A 7,244-nucleotide genomic window follows, 5' to 3' on the forward strand; every position below is an offset into this window, starting at 1 on the left:
TTTGTGCCCAAACTGTTAATACTAAACCAAACGGTATGGCTAGGTTAATAATATATCACAATATTAACAAATAAAGAGGTACAGTATCAGATACTTCCCAATTACACATGCATAAGTGGGAGGATCTCACAACTTCCTCAATTAATATATAATTATGAATTAATGGTCGAAGTATCCCAGCTGACCATTTGTTCATATGACTATTTAGTTCATTTTCAACAGCCCAAAGATTACAATAAAGTAAAAGTATATGGGTTTTTATCAGTAACACAATGAACAATCTCCACATACAATGACTGAGAGGCATAGAACCCCACCTTCATTTGTCAATGAGAACTCTTTACACTAAATGGTTAGCAGAAATGTAATTTTCATAAGTACATAAATTTGATAATATCACACAACAGTGTGAATTCCTATGGATAGAGATGGTAAAATGTAGCTTTTACACAATATTTAAAATGTATTTAAAATGTACTTAAAATGTACTTATAAAAACATTTTGTAAAAGTAAACACATAGCCTTACGGGTGCCCTGGTAATTACTTGTTTACAGTGGGGGAGAGGGTTGCAGTTAAAAATGATGTGTATATAACATTTCCTAGTAATTACAGTGTGGATTACGTTAACCCCCAGATCAGTTTTCAAACCTGTCGAAATGTACGGTATAGACCTTTTAAACATCTGGGCAGGTAGATTTTGGTAGGGTATCACAAGGGTAATCTTAGAATCAGGTACATAACTTTCAATTAAACATTTTAGAAAATCCAGGTGACCACATACTGTGTACATAACAGACAATGTATTTCAATCCACTAAGAGCAGAATGTGGCTCCTATTTCATGTTGTGGTACTGCTAATACAAAAGCATCCATTAATCTCTCTCATAGTGATTTGGGAATTCGCATACGAATGACAATTTTGTGGTTTGAACAAAGCAGCAACTTCCTACTATATCCAAAATATACACTGCTAATATCTGGTTCCAACTTGGATTAACTTGATGGACATTGCAGTCACTGGAATATGTGTTTATACAAGGCATCGGATTTAATAGTGCCAAGTTGTGAGTTTTTCTAGTTATGTCTGTGACCTGGATACATTTCAACACTTTTCCAAACTGCATTTCTTAATTATCTAAATATTTTATTGTACTTTGGTCCCGTCTGACTAGTTTGTTGTAGTTTGCTGCATACACATAGCAATACCCCTTCCTTGAACTAATTTTATCATATGATGCTACTTTCCTTTCGAAGTATACAGATACTCTTTTTTGAGCAGCCAGGAACTCATCATTTGATAAATATTGTATAGTAACTTTCCCCATTTGAAAGCACCTATCTATTATCTCCATTCTCTCCACACGTAGCGATGGGTCCATAAGTCTATTGACTGCATTTTCTATCTTGCTATCAATATTACAGGTTGTATCATCTGAAATAATGTCACAGTATTTAAGATTTGCATCTCTACATTTTGTGTTCCAGAGATGTGGGACACTATGTAGCAATTTAGGTCTTCAAAATGAAAACATGTATTTGAAAAGAGTGGGCTATTGTGGCGTACACAGTCTAAAAGATGCACTAACTGATGAATATTCATAGTCATGAACCTCTGATCATACAAAAATTTGACAAAGGGGAGCAAGCAAGTCTCTGCTCGTCGATTTCTGAAAATGTTAGACTTTCTTTATCTGGTAAATATATTCCTTTTGAGAAGAGGCAAAAATATATAAATAACTGATTGGGTAATACATCAGCTAGTACTGGAATTCCCCAGAAGAACAAGAAGTTTCTGTATTCAGAGGATGGAAATCTTCAAGGCTACGAGGAGGTCTTGATATGTTAAGTGGAGGCTTGATAGCCTGTAATCTCTTACTAACAAGGTCTCTGCAAGAGTGTGCTGAAAAGCAGGAGGACATATCATATTGTTTCCTGAACCATAATGTGAGCATTGGTCAAAGAAAGTATTCAAAGGATAGAAGCTTGAATGAAGAGAAATTTTCTGCTTGCAGAGGTATGTTTGGATGTATTTTATATATTCAACTAGTTAACCTTGGTGTATTTCTTCTTTTTTATCAATTGAAAGTGTTAAAAGGATACTTTCTAATAGCAGAGTCATGTTTGTACTCCACAGGAACCACCACCACCGAGGCGGATTGAGGGGAAATCAAAGGTGTTGCTATCAGGGCCGGACTGGGAACCACAACCGGCCCAGGCAAAGTGCTCGGCCGGCCCCCCCATCCCCACTCGGGGTGTTGGAGGGGCCGCCAAGCTCTTTACCGGGGCCGGTTTTTGGCCGATTTTGGTACAGGGCCGATTTTGCAGCTATGCTGCAAAAACGGCCCTGTAACAAAAACAGCCTCCAGGGGTCCAAAACCGGCCCCCACCCGTGTGGCGCACCAGGGGATTGCCCGGTGCCCACTATGGCCAGTCTGGCCCTGGTTGCTGCAGTATTTTGAGTCTGTGGGGTGCAGGTGGTAAATGGAACTATGAGGACACTGACTGAAGGATATGCTCATGACAGAAATCAATTGACTTGACTGTTCCCACCTGTTAATATATATTTTTAATATAACCACTTTTATATTTATTCTACAGAATTTGTTTGGGCTCTTTGCAAGGAGCACCACTGGAAAGACCCAAATAGTGACCAACGGATGTTTAACAACAAGTGCACTAATGCAAGATGGAAATTTTCACCACATCAAACTTTATAAGCTTTGTTCATTTAGATAGCAATTACAGGTTCAGATGCATGAGATGGACTGGTAATATTTTTCACGATTTTCTCAATCGATTCTGATAATTTGATAGACAATTACTTCATTCAAATGTGTGATGCAGACACTTTTACTACTGATGTGCTTATAAACTTTGGTTTAGATAGCAATATATCTAAAAATGCAGATGCCAAGAGATGGCCTGGTTATATATTATCACGTTTTTTAAAATCTGTTCTGATAATTTGATAGACTATAACTCTATTCAAACATCTGATGTAGACATTTTTACTAATGTGGTTTACAATTGTTACATTATAAGTTCAACCAATCTGCAAGTTTCTTCTAGCAATAAAATGTCATCTCACAGACCAGCTGCATCTCGTTAAGAACATTTTACAAGTTAATGCCATAAAAGCCTTGTACAATGTGTTTAGCAAATAGTTTTTCTAAATTATAACATTAATAGAGTTTGGTGGAAAATCAACACAGGAGGAATTAGAACAGTTAGGCTTTTATCTGGTGACTAATTCGATTTTGCACAATAATTACTTCTGAGTAATATGAAAACAAACAGATGTTCCCTACACATCATAAAATGTTTGCTGAATGTATGACTAATGAGTTTGGAACAGGCAGCTTATAATCATTGACCCATAAAACATGTAACAAAACATGTAACAAATTAAATGTTGTCTGAAAGGCCCATAAAGCACCATTAAGAGAAGCCCTGTGCAAGCAATCCAATCAATCACATTACCATAAATTAATCAGAGTGAATGTGACTAGTGTTCAATTAACATTCAGTTAAAATTCTGCTAGTCTTACTTGAGTCTTCACAATCATTGCCATTAGTATTCAGATATTCCTCACAAAGAATACCACTAGTCTTCAAACTGTGGTCACAATCAATTAGACTAGCCTTAATTTTGCTCTTGAAATACCACAAGAGCTGCAAATAAACCCTAACAGAATCCTAATAAGCTTCAAATACTATTCGTCTAGAATACCACTAGTCTTTTATCAATCAATTGAAGTGTTCATTATGTATTTGAAGGGTAGTTGAGTAGAACTAGTATTCCCTCATTTGCATGTTTTGGCTTGTGGGCATACCACATAGTCTTCATGCATTCTAAATAAATACTATATTGTAATAGTAAATGAATACCTCTGTAAACACTGGAATCACACTAAGTGAAGATCTTCCATTTTGGTTAGGGAACTCTTATCAACATAGGAACACAGAAGAAGCGCTAAGAAAAGACAATAAATAGAATGTAATTTCTAAAACCAACATCATTATTGTTAATTAAATTGCTTACTTATAACAGCTGCTAACTAGCACAACTTTAGAACCCACAATGATAACAATAACTACAACCCTGACAACAGCAATAATAATAATGCTATTGCAACAATAGTAATTATAATAAAGACAATGACAATAACAATAATACCAACAACAATAATAATAGTCATAATGGCAACAATCATTATTTTATCGTGTATCAAGAGGGAGAGAGAGGACCAGAAAGCTAGTCCAAATCCCCAAAGTTATATGAAGTAAATCAAAAAAAGACTAGCTTGAAAGGGAGGGGCTTTGTTACCAGAAATTATTAATTTTGGTCAAAGGACTCAAGTATGTTTTGTCAGGAGTTAGTGGCACCTTGTGAGTGTGCTCATGAAGCCCTCACCCACCAACCTAGTTGGTGGCATGCTTCATCATCGGGCCCACCCAGCGACACCTAGCGTGTCCCAGGTGTGCTTCGACGCCTGATTGCAGCGGAGCAGGTATGTCGCTGAGTGTGCGAGCACCGAGCCATCCAGATGGGGGAGGAGGCAATTGGGCGATTTGGAGTTAAAGACCATAAATTTGGTTTTGGGGAGGTTGATCTCCAGATTTCTTAGTCTGCAAAATGAACAAAAAGCCTCCAGAGTTCGCTGTCTGCCCGTTGGAGATTTAGATAACACAAGGGTATCATCAGCGAACATCAGGGCTGGTGTTTTGCGAGCTGCCAAACTGGAAGAGTCTAGATCCCTTGCGGCCCAAAGAGGTTTGATCAAACCATTTAGGAATAGAGAGAAGAGCGTGGGGGCTAACACGCACCCCTGCCTCACACCCTTTTCCACCGGAAAAGCGGCCGAAAGCTCCCCGGTTCTCCCATACCTTACTCTTGCGAACGTCCCCTGATGTAACCGTTTGAATAGTTGGCACAGGTAAGCTGGGGCGCCCATCTCCAGCAAGACCGCCCATGGCTTCTCCCTCTGGACCAGGTCAAATACGGAACGGAGATCTACAAAAATCAGATACAAAGTACCGGCCCCCATAGTCACTGTCTTCCAGTAGACCATCTGTAGTTTAAACATTTGGTCAGTGGTGGAAACTTTATCACGAACGCCTTCTTGAAGGGGAGTCAGGATGTGATGTTTGTCCATCCAGCACTGCAACCTTGATAGTAAAATGCGGGCCATTTTTTCTGCATGACGTCAATAAGGCTAATGGGGCGGTAGTTGACCGGGTCCAGTGGGGAAACCTTTTTGTGTATGGGAATGATCTCAGCCCCCAACCAAGTTGGAGGGATTTCCATACCACAGAGGATGGCGTTAAAATAGAGGCAGAGATAGGGGACACAAACCTTTTGCTCGCTCAAGAACAGGTCTCCCGGTATACAGTCTAAACCCGGGGCCTTCCCTGTCGCCAAGCTTTTGATGGCCACCTGAGTTTCCCTCAGGTTAACTGGATAGTAATTCGGGTCTGAGGAAACCTGTCCAGATATAGCTGGATCTGCTGAGAGCGAGGTGTTGGTGTGAGCGAAGAGGGGCCTGAAATGCGCTATCCATACCTCTTCGCTCAAGTTAGGTGTTATAGCACACGCCCCCTCAGAGAAACCAGATCTAACCAAGTTCCAAAACGCCCTATAATCACGAGCATCAAGGGCATCCTTTATATTTTCCCATCTTCGGGCCTCCCAATCCAACTTAGACTCTGCAATAATGGTTTTGTAAGAGAGTCTAGCCCCTCTTATGCTCTCAACTGAGCCGGATTTAACCTCTCTAACAAGTGCACGTTTCGCCTCCCTACAAAGTTTATTCAACCACTGCTCCTGGATTTTAGGCAGAGCCCTCCCATTAGCTGGCATGTAGAAATAGTCGGCTAGGGTGGTAATTAAATTAGTATGGATGAGCTCAAGTGCCCGAAAATTAGAGGAATCATTGGTGGTCGGGAGATTAAAAGCCTCAGAAGAGGCAACTTGTTGGTAAAGCTCTGCTACTTTATCTGGTGCTAACACAAACTTATCCCACCTAATACGTCTACCTCCTGCCACCTCAATAAGGTTGGAATTAGTGTGTGGATCGAACTTCCTCACTCCAGATTGACTGCCCAGTGCGGAATTTAGTTCCAGAGTCAGGAGATTGTGGTCACTGTCCACCCTCTCAATTACAGTAAAGGACTTAATTTGGGACCAGAATTCGACATTAACCATGATATTCTCGATAGTTATGGTTTTCCCCACTCTATTGTAGGTGAACTTCCCAGGCACGTCAGGAGGAAATCTGCTATTGCAGGCTCTTAGAGAGTGGGAAACTAAAAGCTTATTAATCTGCAATGCCAGTGGAGTCAAGCACTTAGCTGGATACAAGGAACACTCATGTATATGCCAGGTGGCGTCCTCCTCTACGGTTACAGACGGTATTCCCGCCAGGGGTTCGAAGTGGCAATTAAAGTCGCCTCCTAGTATTCTGTGTATGGGAGCGGGGTACACTGAAAGAAGTTCATCAAGAGCCTCAATCAAAGGGGACCCCCTCAATAGGGAACTAGGGCGCTGATAAATATTAAATACCACCACTGACGTGCCATCCAGAAATTTAACGGAAATGCCCAGGATGTCCTGGGAAGATGTATCACTCACTTTCACTGCACACCCCAAATGGGTGGCCACCCATATACACAGTCTACCCCTTAGTCCCTGTAGAGCTGGGATGTGATAGGATGCGAAACCCACCCTGGAGGGAGCAGTTGACATCCAGGTCTCTTGGAACAGACAAACATCTTAAAGGTCCATCAGCTCCCCCCATTCTGGGTCTGGTAAGTTAGCGTCCAGCCCTGCAACATTCCAAGACCCTATTAGTGAAATACGAGGTTGTTGCCTTACAGGATCAACTAAGGTTGGCGATAGACCACTGGAACAAGGAATTCCTTCTCCAGTAGCCTTCCCAATACCCTCCCTTTGGGGGCAAAACTCAGGATGTACAGTTGGTAGAAGCGTTGATGTATCCACTTGAAGGGCACAACCGACGTTCGTGGGAAGCTCCCCTGCTTGCCTCACACCGTCTATTGCCACCGGGCACCCAGCTGGATTAAGCTCTATATCCAAGTGCCAAAATGGGAAGGTTAGTCAGTCTACGCTGTTCAGGGCACTGAATCTGTTCTCCACCGGGACATTATATTCTAACCTCTCGCCAATATTATGTAAGGCGGAAAATCCGTATTCACCGGGGAAACTTGCCTGTGGATAAAAAC

General features: G+C 41.1%; 1 pseudogene; it reads right to left on the reverse strand.

Moving 5' to 3' along the window:
- Positions 1 to 874: 874 nt before the first annotated feature.
- Positions 875 to 1,954, reverse strand: LOC147689358 (uncharacterized; annotated as a pseudogene).
- Positions 1,955 to 7,244: the final 5,290 nt, after the last annotated feature.

Source organism: Lissotriton vulgaris, chromosome 10, assembly GCF_964263255.1.
Source record: "Lissotriton vulgaris chromosome 10, aLisVul1.2, whole genome shotgun sequence".
Lineage (NCBI taxonomy): Eukaryota > Metazoa > Chordata > Amphibia > Caudata > Salamandridae > Lissotriton > Lissotriton vulgaris.